The 16,049-nt window shown below is 40.2% G+C and overlaps 1 protein-coding gene across 5 annotated transcripts in view; it reads right to left on the reverse strand.

Annotated features, from left to right (window-relative positions):
- LOC129632531 (zinc finger protein 665-like) overlaps positions 1-16,049 on the reverse strand; it is a 53,746-nt gene that overhangs the window by 23,439 nt on the left and 14,258 nt on the right. Inside the window, exon 5 of one of the 5 annotated variants that reach the window (XR_008704574.1) lies at positions 8,652-16,044. The exons of the other annotated variants lie outside the window; for them this stretch is intronic. The gene's annotated coding sequence lies outside the window, so the exon portion shown is untranslated. Of the gene's footprint in view, positions 1-8,651; positions 16,045-16,049 lie in introns of those variants that run through there. 5 annotated transcript variants of the gene reach the window in all.

The raw sequence follows: 16,049 nt of genomic DNA on the forward strand, positions 1-16,049 counted from the left end.
TGCCAACAAAGGTCCCTATACTCAAAGCTATGGTTCTTGCAGTAGTCAGGGATCTGAGACTTGGTCCATAAAGAAGGTTCAGTGCCGGGGTCCAGCCCCAGCTGATCCAGGGTATTCGAAGGAGAGATGGCCTAGGCGAGGGTCAGGGAACAACTGCTTAATTAAACGTTAATTAAGGATACAAAGAGTAATAGAATAAGGATAGCTCAGTAGGAAAATTCAGTGGAGAAAAGAGGCTGAGTAGCTTGGTTTACGCGGGGGACCAATAAAACTTCAAGACAAGAAGTTTGCACCGCTTACGTAGGCCGCAGGCGTCCTTCCGTTCTCCCGAAGGAGAGGAGACACTGAGGCCTCCCCGGTCGGATCTTAGAAGCCCAGGCATAATTAGTAAGCATGGTGGGTTCCGCGCTCCAGATGGAGACTCAACCAGAGTGAGAGAGAGAGAGACATGGGGAGACCAGTCTTTCGAGGAACTGATCCCAATTCTTTATTTTCCATGGTCTACTTTTATACACTGAGATGTTATGCAAAAGTCACGCGGGGTCAGCAGTCCTGACTTTTATCAAAGTCAGGTGCTTCATACAAATGTATACAGAGGTCTTAGGGGTGTTACATCATCTTCTGGCCGGGGGGCCTGCTGACAATTTACGACCCTCTCCTTGTGACAGCGGTCAGTCAACCAGGACACTTATTTCTCCAGGGGTGATTATTCTTAAAACAGACGCCACCCAAATAAAGTTACATTCCTATAGGGTGAGGGTGTAGTGGGTTTTAGTTAAGGAAAGAATTTACTTAGCCTAAGGTCTAACGTGATTTATATCAAACGTTAATACCTATTTCTTCTATATATTCACTAATGTGTGTAAGGGCAGGGGATATGGAGACTTAGCAACAAACATTGACTCAACAAATGAAAAACCCTTCACCAATACAATTTCTAATCAGCCCATTACACTTATACTAATAATTTTCTAACTTTTCTAAAGAACCTGTTTTTAGAAGGTTTAAAGCATCTCGTGCCTCTCACAGTTGGGAGGCTGTGAGCAATCACATGTGGCCGGACAAGCCTGTCAGGCAGGCTAGAGAACCTTCAGAGGAGTTTGTAGGTTAAAACACTCTTGTCACACCCAGGGGTTTTTATCAACTGGAGCTCTAGGTTAACTCCTTCTCCGAAAGAGGTGGTGGGGGACAGCCCCCCGTAAAGTCAGAGGTGTAGGTGAGAGCACAAAGTAGTAAAGTAGGCAGGCTCTGGTTATGGGGGTAGATGCTTGAGGATTTCCAGGGGGACTCCTGAGGCTCGATCCCGCCTTTGCGTATGTCAAGCCTCCTTCCTCATGACCTTTGCCATGGGCGGAGTGCCTCACGCCGGCCCCCAACAGTTCAGCATCGCAGAACTGATGCTTTTGAATTGTGGTGCTGAAGAAGAGTCTTGAGGGTCCCTTGGAATGCACGGAGATCAAACCAGTCAATCCTAAAGGAAATCAGTCCTGAATGTTCATTGGAAGGAGTGAGGCTGAAGCTGAAGCTCCAGTACTTTGGCCACTTGATGGGAAAACCTTACTCTTAGAAAAGTCCCGAATGCTGGGAAAGACTGAAGGCAGAAGGGGACAACAGAGGACGAGATGGTTGGATGGCATCACCGACTGGGTGGACAAGTTTCAGCACGCTCCAGGAGATGCAGGATGGGAAGCCTGGCTGCTTTAGTCCATGGGGTCGCTAAGAGCCGAACACGACTGAGGTACTGAACAATAACTGCTCCTCGCCCCACCCATGCCATAAAATCATCTCAGGCTTGAGTCCAGCACTGGCAATCAACCTTAATGCACAACATGTAAAATTACCCCTCAAATGTCTTCACATTCTCCAATCTCTTAGGATCTTTCCCCACTATTACACAGCACAACCCACCGCACATGTCAGCAATCCAAAATTCAGCCCTATCCCCACTGGGTTTCATTGACTGGAAAACATCCAACAAAAACCCACTTCTTTAATTCATAGAAAATTTTCTACACTAGTGTCAGACTATATGGGCTACCCAGGTGGCTCAGTTGGGAATTTGCCGGCCAATGAAGAAGCTACAAGAGATGGGGCTTCAATCCCTGAGTCAAGGATCCCCAGGATTAGGAAATGCAACCCACCCCAGTATTCTTGCTTGGAAAATCCCATGGACAGCAGAGCCTGGTGGGCTACACTCCATGGGGTTTCAAAGAGTCAGAGGCGACAGAGCACAGCAACCATTCTATATTTCTCTTGGACTCTAGTGCTGATACAATGATTCTAGTGCTGATACAAGTACCTAGCATCACTGAAAATAATCTCCTAAAATGAAGAGTCTTTGTAGTCAATTTATTACTCTGGTCATATAAACCAGAAAAGGACAGTAATAAGCCTCCCTAACGCTGGAGAAAAAACTCCAGCTCCATCACCGGTCCCGAAAGTTGAAATTCTAAACTAGTTCCTGAACACTTATTTCAGGATATTTGTAAAATTATTAAGTGTCATGTCTTAATTAAAATGATTTTCCCCAAAATTTACTGTATATTTTATGCACTATGTGTGTCAGGATTTTACATGGAAAGGAATCAAACCTCTCATGTCCACAATTGAATTTACTTGGGGTGGAGGAATGGGTGGATGAGTAGGAAAGTCCAGTGACCCGAGACCACAGATAGGGAGCAGAGGCGCAGTTTAACAAGAAAAAAAGAACAAAAACAGTACCACATGTTTCCTACAGTGACTACACCTACCATTTGCTTTGAACGCCGCTTCTGGGCATGAGGGGCGGGCCCAAGTGGGCCAGAGCAGATACTGGCATGTTCCATCCTTTAGTTGTCGAGGCCTTTTGTCAGCCTTTAGAAGTACTTGGTGCTTTACTGGTGGCTCAGATGGTAAAGGAATCCACCCAGAATGCAGGAGTCTGGGTTCGCTCCCTGGGGTGGGAACATCCCCTTGAGGAGGGCATGGCAACCCACTCCAGTCTTCTCGCCTGGAGAACCCCATCAACAGAGGAACCTGGCAGGCTACAGTTCATGTGGACCCAAAGAGTTAACATGACTGAGAGACTAAGCACCCACACAGTGTTTCACGTCTTGAGTTGCACCACTGATTCATCATTAGTTTAAGTAAATATCGGTAACAGTTTCAAAATAAAAGCTGGAAATTCTGTGGGATAATAACTGCCAAAAGTAAAGTTTCCTGCGAATGAGGCTGAAGTGATTCAGAGGCCTGGGAACTAAAACCAGGCGTGGCCACAGGGCTGGGGGTAGGTGGGAGTGGGGTGGGGATTAATGTAGGGCAGTGGCTGGACCCAGGAATATTCCAGGAATTAGAATTATTTAGCAGTTTAAGTAAATAAGAACTAACTTTGTGTGGGAATGACAAGCTAGAATATAAAACACACAACTCTTAGAATGGTCTACTTCATACTAACGGTTCTAAGGAGAAAAATGTCTTAACATTCCACTTCTTCAAGGATCAAGCTTAGTAGTCACTGCAGTGGCCCAGCGACAGTGCACCCTGAGGGGAATGCAGGATGGAGAAAAGCAGGCACTGTTCTGTGCTTTGGACATTCCGGCCTTGGTAGACCAGGAAGGGCCCTTGGGCCCATCCTCCCCCTCAGGCAGTCCAGATAAGTTTGGGGGATTCTCTCCTGGTTTCAGATCACGTAGTTATTGCTTAAGGACACCAAATTTTATTTGGCACTATATTAACATACATAGCCCCCCAGTTAAAAGGTGCATGAGGATCCTGGTTGAAAGATACTGGGATTTCCTCAGTTGAAGGACACTTAGTGGCACGTCCCTGGTGGTCCAGTGGTAAAGAATCCACCTGCCAATGCACTGGACATGGGTTTGGTCCCTGGTCTGTGAGGATACCACGTGTCTAGGAGCAACAAGCCTGTGCAACACAAGTACTGAGCTTGTCCTCTAAAGCTTGTGTTCTGCAACAAGAGTAGCGACAGCAGTGAGAAGCCTTCACACAGCAACTAGAGAGTAGCTCCTGCTGGCTGCAACTAGAGAAAGTCCACGTGCAGCAAAACCAAATCAGCACAGCTGGAAACAGAGAAGACATTGAGTGCTGTGCACTGACCAAAACAAGGGGCATCAGGCCTCCTGTGTCCAAGCAAGCCCCAGCCAGGTTTATGTATTTTATGTACAAAATTCATAGCCCCTGCTCACTGCAAGGAGAGAAAAGCCAGTGCAGCAATGATGACCCACCACAGCCAAAAATACATTTTATAATTATTAAAGAGAAAAAAAAAACCCTTCACCGAGAACTGCCTTCTTTATAAAAAATGTTTCTGTTCCATGCTTGTGATGACATAGCTTCAAATACTTTTGAGAAAAACTTGTATACATCATAATATATAATACTTCAGTCAATACTTCTTCAATGAAAGGGAATATCAGTTACTTTTTGTTTAAACATTGTAATATATTTTCTTTCTTTTCTTTGTTGTTACAGAAAGCTGTCAGATGTGGACAACAAAGACTGTAAAATATAAAGTCTTGAGAAAAGTTTATTTTCACCAAAATTATCAACTTTGCACTATTTATAAATACTTCTACATTTATTAACAGACTGAACTCAAGTCCTAAAGGAACTTTCTTCATATTTATAAGGCATGTACTATGTCCCCTTTCATTGTCTTATGTGCATTTTAATCTTACAAGTCTCAAAATAACCTATAGACTAATGTATTTGTTAGTGTAAGGCATGGAAGAAATAGAAATTAAACATTAAACCTAGCTCACAACATGTGGACAGACAAGAATGCTAAGGAAAAACCATTGAGAAAACAAAAGAAATAAGGTGGCATGATTTGAGAGAATAGCATTCAAACATGTATATTACCATACGTAGAATAGACAGACAGTGGGAGTTTGATGTATGACAGAGCACCAGAGCCACTGCTCTGTGACAACCTGGTGAGATAGGCTGGGGAGGGAGGTGGGTTTAGGAAGGAGGGAAGCTATGTATGCCTACAGCTGATTCATGTTAATGTGCGGCAAACACCATCACAATATTGTTAAAAAAAAAAAAAAAAAAAAAAGAAAAGAAATTTTACTACAGCTGACAAGAACCATGGAGCATATTACTTATTTCTATAATGTGACATTAACACTAATATCCTCTGGAAAACTGGACTTCTGTTTAGTATTTATTACCTAATAAATATTTCCAAACATTAATGTTCATTAGGCTACTGTAAAAGTTCCTTAGGCAAGAGACAGTAAATAGTAATTTATCTGTTTAGTAAGATAGACAAATAGTAAGCTACTACAATCTTCAAAAACCGTATAGAACAATGGAACATATTGGTACTGCAGTAAAAGGAATGTTATAAATTCATAGCATGAGTAAACATTCAGTGTTTTCTTACACAGTCTCACTGTGGTTTTTCCATGTTTGACTACTGACTTCTTTAGACTTTAAAAACAACCACTTCCTGTGCTGCCTCTCTGGGCAGACTGAGACAAAAGACTAAGGCTTCCTTTCTTTGATACCAACTGGTAACTCACCAAAGCAGATAGCTTCTCCTCCTTGCCATCAGTAATCATCTTAACACTCCACGAATGTCACCATTCCTTGTTAGTCAAGCTTTTTCCCCCAACAGCTTCTAAGTCTACCCTGCTCCCACTACAAAGTTTCAGCAGTTAACATTCTCATAACATTTTAGCATATGGCTACATCTGTCTCAATATTGAAACCAAACTTTGGGTTTGATTCCATCCTGTTCCAGTGGGTGACTGCAAAGTAACAAGAACCAATACGTTGTCAACTGAATATAAGAAATTTCTACTCTATCAAACAAAAAAAAAATTCCATCATATAGTGTGGGTTCTAAATTATTTCCGCAGCTGCCCTGGTGGCTCAGTGATAAGGAATCCACGTGCCAATGCAGGAGACATGGGACACATCCCTGGTTGGGGAAATTCCCACATGCTGTGGAGTTACTGACCCCATGAGCCACAACTATTGGGCTAATAATAAATAATAATAATACTTTCAGAATGTTCCAAGCTCAAAAAGAGCTATCATTTTAACCTTATTTCCAAAGTTTTTTATTTCCTAATTTTTGCCCATTTATTATTCCTATGTTCACTTCATGTAAATTAGGCACATGCTATTAGTTTCATTCAGGCACAAAAAAAGGCATCAGGAAATATAATTGCTCCACTATGGACAGTGTGGAGAGAATAACTCAAGTGCAAATTATTAGTATATAATCCCAAATTTGTCTATTCTTTGATTTCATCATGAAAAGAAATTCTTCTACCTTCTTTCAACCTTGAGAGCCTTTGGCACATTCCTAGTTTGTTATGAAGAACTGAGGTGGCATAAAGCTGTGTAGCTGGAAAAAACAAGATCCATTCAGAGTTATGGAACAAATGATACAAACTTTATTAGAGCACAAGACTTATGATACATTCTGAATAAAACACAGCCACAATATAAATGACAGCAATTATTTTGAAGCAGATACACATACATACTTTTCTGGTTCTTTTGACTAAATTTTCAAGAAAACTGGTCTCTTCAATTTCAAAGAATAAGTTTCCATTAATCATTTATATACAACAGGAATTCCCAGTTCATTTATATACAACAGCAGTTCCCAGTTAAGGGAGAAAATGACCAGCATTTCCCTGGTATAACTTCTCCCACACAGTCAGTCCCCAGTAACCTGTCAACTCTCCTCCCAAGAAAAGCCCAAGTCCCATAATGTCTAGCCTGCTCTTTTCATGGTCAGATGGTACAGCATTCAGTCCTATAACCCAAGGTGGCCTGTCTATGGAAAGGCACCCTAATATGAATGATGTCTTAACTTTTTACATGATTCTCTGTCCCTCACTGATTCTAATTCACACACCATTGAATTTCATATTTTAGTGGCCCTGTTTACCCACGAAAAATGGATATGAATGAACCACAGCTAAGGAAGTCTGCCCCTTCCTCTTACTCATTTCTTTGCAGAGACCATCATGAAAGTCTCAAAGAAAGCTATAAAAGTTTTCAAACCTTGTGGAAATGTCATGAAAAACAATGTCACCTTCTCAAGAAAACTCAAGTAACTAAATACACACTGAAGATAATGGGTCATTTCCACACGTTATTAAGTTTCAACACACCTGACATAATTATACTGCCTTAATATAATAGGTTAATTGTTAGAAAACTAAAGACTTATTTATTCCTAAAATGAATTATCTCTTATATGATCTGTTGTTAAGTCCAAAATTTTACCAAATTCATTACCGCTATACGGATTCTCCCCGATATGAATTTTGGGAGGAATCTTGAGGAAATATGGTTTTCTTCAATGTGTTTCCAAATTCGGTATATCTGTACAGTTTCTGACCTGCACAAATCACTTCATTATATCCAAGGTGAATATTTGATGTAAAAAACCACACAATATTCATTACCTGTGCAAGCTTGCTCTCCATATAAATCCTCTCACGTTTCAGTTTTGATCAATGGGTTAAAGCTTCAGTGTGCACAATTTGTGTGGTTTCTCTGAAAGACATATATTCTGAAGTCTAGTGCACTCGGAACCCTACAGAAAGCCCCTGACCATCCATTTCCAAGACTCCTCTTCACTATGGACTCTTACCTAATACTTCAATCCAAGGTGAAACTTTTTCCAGTCCTGCTGCATTTGTAAAGCACTGCTCCAGTTATGTTCCCCAACTTAGTCATTTGAGTAAAATCCTTTTCACAAATACTGTATTTGTGTGATTTAATTCCAGAATATATATTCTCAGATACCTAAAGAGTGAGAAGCAATTTTGAAAGCTGGACAGGGAAGCCTGGCATGCTGCAGTCCATGAGGTCACAAAGAGTCAGACACCACTGAGCGACTGAACTGAACCAAACAGCTTGGTAGGCTACCATGCTTCTACTAGAAAGCTTCAGCAGTTAACAAACATTCTCATAAGAGTTTAACATATGGCTTGATTTGTCTCAAAATTCAAACCAAATTTTGGGTTTGGTTCCATCTTGTTCTTTCTGTGAATGCAAAGTAACAAGATCCAACATATTGGGGACTGAATATATGAAATTTCTAGTTTATCAAACAAAAAAAAATTCCATCATATAGTGTGGATTCTAAAGTATTTCTGGGTTTTCCCTGGTGCTCAGTGGTAAGGAATCCGCCTGCCAAATAGGAGACATGGGACAGATCCCTGGTCTGGAAAATTCCTACATGCTTTGGAGATATGCCTAAGCCACAACTATACAACCAAAAACAAATGAATAACAAAATATAATTTATTTCAGAATCCTCCCAGCTCAAAAAGAGCTATCACTTTTAACCTTATTTCCGAAGTTTTTTTATTTCCTAATTTTTGCACATTTATTATTCCTATTTTCACTTCATGTAAATTAGGCACATGCTATAAGTTTCATTTTGGCACAAGCGGACATTGGAAATATAATTGTTCTGTTATGGACAGAGTGTGGTATAATAACTGAAGTGCAAATTATTAGTATATAATCCCAAAATTGTCTATTGTTTGATGTTGTCATGAAAAGAAATTCTACATTCTTTCTACCTGAAGAGCCTTTGGTACATTCCTAGTTTCTGTTATGAAGTTGAGGTGGTGAAAAACTGTGTTGTTGGAAGAAACATGATCCATTCAGGGTTATGGGGAAAATGATACAAATTTTATTAGATCACAAGACTTAGGATACATTCTGAAGAAAACAGAAGTACAACATAAATGGCAGCAATCAGTGATGAAACAGATACACACGCATACTTCTCTGGTTCTTTTGATCCCATTTCTCTTCAACTTCCAAGAAGTTTCCATTAATCATTTATATGCAATGGCAACTGCCAGTTAAGGGAGAAAATGACCAGCATTTTCCTGCTATAATTTCTCCACATAATCAGTCTTCAATAACCTGTCAACTCCCCTCCCATGAAAAGTCCAAGTCCCTTAATGTCCAGGTTGCTCTTTGCATATGCTCTTTGCATAGGCAGATGGTACATCATTCAGTCCTATAATCACGGTGGCCTGTGTACAGAAGGGCATCCTGAACATAATGAGCATGCTGAGTCATGTCATGGTTTGACATGGTTCCCTGTCCCTCACTGATCCTACTTCACACACCATTGAATTCGATATTTTAGTGTCCCTGTTTACCCATGAAAGATGGATATTAACGAAACACACCTAATGAAGTCTGCCCCTTCATCTTACTGATTTCTTTGCAGAGGCCATCATGAAAATCCCTAAGAAAGCTATAAAAGTTTTCAAACCTTGCGGAAATGTCATAAAAAATAACGTCACCTTCTCAAGAAAACTTAAGTAATTAAATATACACTGAAGATTAGCGATTATTTCCACAGGTCATGAAGTTTCAACATACTTAACATAATTATATTGCCATAACACAGGAGGTTAATTGTTGGAAAACTAAAGATTTATTTATTCCTAAAATGAATCATCTCATGTGATCTGTTGTAAGAACTGTCCCAAAATTTTACGAAAGTCATTACAATTCTAAGGATTCTGCCCGATATGAATCTTGGGGGGAATCTTGAGGAAATACGTTTTCTTAAATGTATTTCCAAATTCAGTGTATCTGTAGTTTCTGGCCTGCATAAATCACACCCAAGGTGTGAATATCTCATGAAAAAATTCATTACTTCTGTAAGCTTGCCCTCTCAGGTTCCATCATTTTGATCTTTGCCTTAAGGCTTTAGTGAGCACATTACTTCTGTGTGGTTTCTCTGAAACATATATTCTGAAGCCTAGTGTACTCTGAAGCCTGCAGAAAGGCCTTTGCCATCCAATTCCAAGACTCCTCTTTACTATGGAGTCTTGTTGTCTAATACTTCAACTCAAGCTGAAACTTTCTCCACCTCCATTGTATTTGTAAAGCACTGCTCCAGAATCTTTCCCAACTTTGATGTTTGGGTAAAATTCTTTCCACAGATATTGTATTTGTGTGGTTTATCTACAGGATATATGTTCTTAGATACCTAAAGAGGGAGCAGTAATTGTGACAACTGCCATAAAAGTTGCATTTCTAAGTATAAAGTATTTGCTGAACACTGAGATACAGGGAGCACCTAAAAGCCTTGTCACATATTCTGCACTAGTAAGCTTCTCTGTAGCATGGAAGATCTGATGGTTGGTGAGATGTGACCCCGAGTAAAGGTTTTACATACTCATGTCACTTGTAAGCTTTCTCTGCAAAATGACTTCTTTACTGAAGCCTGAATTTGGATTGCTGCCTAAAAACCCGACACACTTATTACATTGATACAATTTTTATCTAGTGTGAATATTCTCAAGAAGCCTAAGGTGTAAACAAAAAGCCTGGCCACATTGATTATCTTTGGAAATCCTCTCTAGTATGGGTCACCTGATGACTTTTTAGGCCAGTATGCCACCTGAAGGATTTGCCACACTCATATTTGCAAAGATTTCTTTGCATTATGAATTCTCTGATGATGGGAATGATCAGCCTGTTATTGAAATCCTGGCTGCACACATTTACATGATTCCCTCCACTGGAGGGATTGACTGTGCTCTGAATGTATGGAATCTTGCCAGTAGGCATTTTTTCTTGTTTTTGTAAAAAACTGAATGCCGTCCAAAAGACTTACCACATGTACTACGTGGGTAAGATTCAATTCAGAATTAATTACCTGAGGATTAGTTAGATCTGAATACAGAATCAAGCCTTTGCCCACATCGACCACATTTGTGCAGTTTCCTCCAGTTTGACTTTTCGGAAGGTCAAAAACTTTCCGTACTTTACTTCAGTCACTACATTTGTATGTTTTCACTGCAGTACTGATTCTCAGATGATCCTTGTGACTGGAGGCTTTGTCATATAAATTCCATTTATGTGGCTCTCTCCTGTATGAACTGTTGAATGGTCAGTTAAGGCTGAACGTGAACTAGAAGCTTTGCCACATTCATTTCATTTGTACGCTTTCTATACAGTATGAATTCTCTGATGAATTATAAGGCCTGAACTCAGATTAAAGGCTTTGCCACACTCATTACAGTTGCAATAAAATGCTTCTCACAATTGTTCCATTTGTAACAGTTTTCTCCACTATGAATTATCTGATGCTTCCTATGATGGTCATTTCAAGTAAAACACTGGCCACATACATCACATTTCCATGCTTTCTCTCCATTAAGGCTGACTGAGCACTAAAGTTTGTAACCATTGTTCCAACTGTAAGGTTTCTCTCTAATATAAATTCTCTGATGAACCACAAGGTTTGTGTTTAGATTTTTGAGATCACATTTATGTTTTCTCTCCAGTATTAGTTCTCTGATGAATTCCATGTTGTGCACTTCAAGTAAAGGATCAGCTACATGCAACACATTTATATGTTTCTCTCCAGTATGAATTCTGGATAAACTGCAAGCTTACCAATATGACTAAAGGCCTTGCCACAGACAACACATTCATATGCTTTCTCTCCAGAATGAATTTTCCGATGAACCTCAAGGTTTGCAGTTTGACTAAAGGCCTTGCCACAAACATCTCTAGAATATGAGTTCTCCAATGAACTGCAAAGTAACAGCTGGAATTGAAGACTTTGCCCCATAGATACATTTATGTGCTTTCTCTCCTGTATGAACTGCCTGATGGAGAGTTATGGCTGATTTGAAATTAAAGACCTTGTCACATACATCACATCTATATGCTTTCTATCCAGTATGAATTTTCTGATGAGATGTAAGGCTTCCTTTTACTCTAAAGGCCTTGCCACATACATCACATTTTTATGGTTTATTTTTGGTATGAATTTTTTGATGAGATGCAAGGCCTCCATTTACACTAAAGGCCTTACCACGTACATCACATTTATATGGTTTCTCTCCAGTATGAAGGAGCAGATGAAGTGCCCGGCTTTCTTCGCAAGTAAAGGCCTTTGCACACACATCACATTTATACGGTTTCTATCCTGTATGAGTTCTCCCATGATTTTGAAGGTGTGCATTGTGCTTAAAGCAGTAGCCAAATACATTACATTTATATGCTCTCTCTCCAGTATGAACTCTCAGATGAATTTGAAGGGCTGTGTTCTGTTTAAAGCTGTGGCTACATACATCACATTTATACGCTTTCTCTCCAGTACGATTTCTCTGATGAACTGCAAAGCTCACATTATCATTAAATGCCTTGCCACATACGTCAGCTTTATATGGTAATCTTCCTGTATGGATTCTTTGATGTCTAGTGAGTTCTGAGTCCTGAAGAATGGTTATGCCACACTCATTACTTTTGTAAGATTTTTTCTTGTGTACTTCTGGGTCTGGGGCCTGTTCTGAGGGATGCATAACAGCACACTCATTTTTATGAGAACTGCCTTCACGGACACTATGAGTTCTCTGAATTGGCAAAATTGAGGTGCTACTGTTGATATTCGTCACAACTTGACTACATTCAAAAATTGTCCCTTCAGACTGAAGCATCTGCAATTCATCATGAAAGCTTGATCCGAGCCTTTCAACAGGCTTATCTCCTGCATCATTTCTACTCTGATGATCTCCTCCATCAGTGAGATTTTTGTTATGAGATATAGATATTCCGTTGTCTCTTCTTTCACTATCTGTCCACAGACTGTCCCAAACAGCCACATTTTCCTGTATCTTCCTGAGGAAAAAATCTTTAATTTCACAAGTTTCTACTCTCCTAAATACCACTCTTTGAAAAAGTTCTCCTTTTCCACTGTTCCCTTTTGCTTGTAATTTCATGGTCATATCTCTACAAGACACATCTACAAGATATAAAGAACCATGCTGCTGCTGCTGCTGCTGCTAAGTCGCTTCAGTCGTGTCTGACTCTGTGCGACCCCATAGACGGCAGCCCACCAGGCTCCACCGTCCCTGGGATTCTCCAGGCAAGAACACTGGAGTGGGTTGCCATTTCCCTCTCCAATGCATGAAAGTGAAAAGTGAAAGTGAAGTCGCTCAGTCGTATCCAACTCTTAGAGACCCCATGGACTGCAGCCCACCAGGCTCCCCCGTCCATGGGAGTTTCCAAGCAAGAGTACTGGAGTGGGGTGCCAGGGCCTTCTCCGATAAAGAACCATAGGTATCCTATTAATTACAATTCATAAATAAATTTTTTCCTGTTGAACACAAGATATACCAAAAGTCATACCCATCCTGAACAGTATTATGAATCTCCCCAATGATGAACTTAAAAACATAAGGAACACTATTGGAAAACAACTCTTTAAAAAAGAAAAGAGCGATCACACAGAACTCAAATTAATTTTAGGGTACCCAAGTTTGAAAGACACAATCAGGAAAACATTCATTTTATGCAAACCCATGTCAATTCTCAACAAAAAAGATTTTTTCCCACCATGATCTCAAAGCTCATTCTACTTGGTAGTAAACACACTTCTGTCTCATAATTGAGGACAAAAAAATAGTAAAAATTCCATGGATGGGGAGCTTGGTGGACTACAGTCCATGACACCACAAAGTGTCAGACAGTACTGAGTGACTGAGCAAGAAAGGCTCAACAAGGCAATACACTGTAATGGTAAATAATCCAAAGGAAGCATTCTAACGAAAATTGTAAAACATAAATGGCAGTTGACAACTGTTCAACAAACACTGCATAGTGAAAATAAACAATTTGTTAAAACAGTCCCCCTACCCATCAGGGCTTATGAGATCTTAGTTCTCTAACCATGGATTAAACCCAGGATCACTGCAGTGAAAGTGCTGAATCCTATCCACTGGACTGTCCGGGAATTCCCTAAAATAATTTTTACAAAAAACAAAGAACACTTTTCTAAATACCTTTTATAAATCTATAAGTAGATAGACATACAGGCATTTTATAACAAGTGGTTCATGTGAGTTATACTGTGTAAAACATAAAGACCATCATCTTTAAATGACAAAGAATTAATAAATGAAATCTCTACTTAAATAGCAGCCACTCAATACAGCAATTGCCTATCAAAACAGTATCCTTCACTTACTCGGTTCATCAGCTCTAAGATACATGTAAAGGAACAAGCTTTGGGGCGTTTCTTACATCTGAGAGGTAAAGAATCTGCTATAGAAGAGAAATATTATTTGAAAACTTACTAATTAGAGTCAGAGACAAACTCTTCAGAACGAAATGTAAACTAACAATATACAGGATGTAATGCAAACAAAGAGACATGTCACAATAACCATAACATGAAGTAAATATGCATTTTAAGCAAAAGTAACCTTTGAGGCAAATTTCCTGATGGTCTAGTGGATAGCATTAAATGATTACACTGTAGGGGGTACAGATTCCATCCCTGAGTGGAGAACTAAGATCCCGCCTCCCACATGGTTCAGGAGAAAAAAAAAAAAGTTAACTTTTGACCTTTTCAATAAAACAGTCAAAATTCTATGACACCTAAAAGCATGAATTACCTCAATTTTTCAAATAAAGGTAGTAGATTCCCAGGGTTCATGAACACAACTCCATGGCACATGAAAGTAAAGAGCAAAGCAGGAGTCAAACCCAGACCTACAAATTCATACATGTTCTTAACCACCAGGGCCCACTTGGGCAGAACAGATTACAAAAGGTTACAACAAACTTCAGGACTTTAAAAACATAAGGTCAAGTGAGTCACAAGAACTGATCTGTGTAACTAACAGCCTTACTCAGCCATCTCACCTATAAATAGTTTCCCAAGTACCATCCCCCCACATATCAAGTCGTGTCCTGAAAATGTGGTTCAGTGGATGAGCACGGGTCATTTTGTACAGTATGAGCATGGACGGAAGGAACCTGGAGCCTGATTCATATATGCAAGACGGGATCGAAGAGAAGATCTCAGAGTCCACTGTCCTTACAGGCTTCCTGAGTTACAATCACAGAAGATCCAAACCACATTCCTGTTACACACACCCCTGAAGGTTGTGGTAAAAGCAGTAACAACAGGAATAGCTGAGGGTTCTGAACAGGAAGACAGGTTGAAGGCAGCTCTGTGTAGGATCTGAGACACCAAATGCAATCAAAGATTGGCCATTTTCTTCCCTTCTTCCAATGAGGTCTCCCAAGTGCAGCAAATAGGAAGAGAACCAGGCTGGCTCCAGGGATTACAGCTCTGGAGGTGTTACCATTGCTCGACATGGACCAAAAAGTGGATATCCCACGGAATCCAGCACAGAAGGGGGACAAAGAGGAATTAGATCCCTTTGAAACACCTCATCACATGCTCCCCAAAGTCAAGCAACAACATTGACAAGAGTCTAATTACAGATCATAGAAAGACCTACCCTTTGGGACCTCTTTTCTTGGGGCCCACTTTCCATAAACCTCTCTCCTTTTTTTTTAAATCACTTTTTTCATTTGTAAACAGCCACCTGTAAGTCAGACCGAATTTCTTTTTCCCTAGTAAAATGTAATTTTTACGTAGGAGACAAATGGGCTCCAGATTGGATATCTACAATATGTCACCCTTCTCTCTGCATTCCCTGAGATAAGAGATAGCTGGGTTCCAGTTGAGGAATCTATAGCCAACAAATACAGGGTTAATAGCCAGTCTTTGTCTCTTATTTAAAGGGAATAATCATGGCAAGGACAAAGAAAGGAAAAAACCCTGTCTATTAACAGAGACACTACACATGTGCAGAAAGGTTGCTTAAAGTCAAGTCAGAGGGTAATTCAGGCCATAACGAGTCTTGCTTCTCCCAGAAGCCTTCCTTAACTTAGAGATACAGCTTGGTTAGGGTGTGCATTCACACCCCAGGGGAGGGGCCTGAGACAAATTAACCAGAGGGGACAAAAGAAGGTGACTGACCCAAGGGGAGACAAAGACCTGGAAAACTGTACCTTTAAAAAGAATTGACACTTCCCAAAGGTGGGGCTCTCTCTCTGAGCTAGCCCCATGCGCCTTTCTGCATGTACTTTTCCTTTCAATAAACATTTTCCTTTATTCTTTACCTTGTGCCTCTTCATCTGAATTCTTTCTTGACTAGGCAGGCAAGACCAGGGACCTTAGCCCTAATTATTGGCTGCTGTGGTCCAATGGTCAGGACTCTTGGCCTGGG

Source organism: Bubalus kerabau, chromosome 17 (assembly GCF_029407905.1).
Source record: "Bubalus kerabau isolate K-KA32 ecotype Philippines breed swamp buffalo chromosome 17, PCC_UOA_SB_1v2, whole genome shotgun sequence".
NCBI lineage: Eukaryota > Metazoa > Chordata > Mammalia > Artiodactyla > Bovidae > Bubalus > Bubalus kerabau.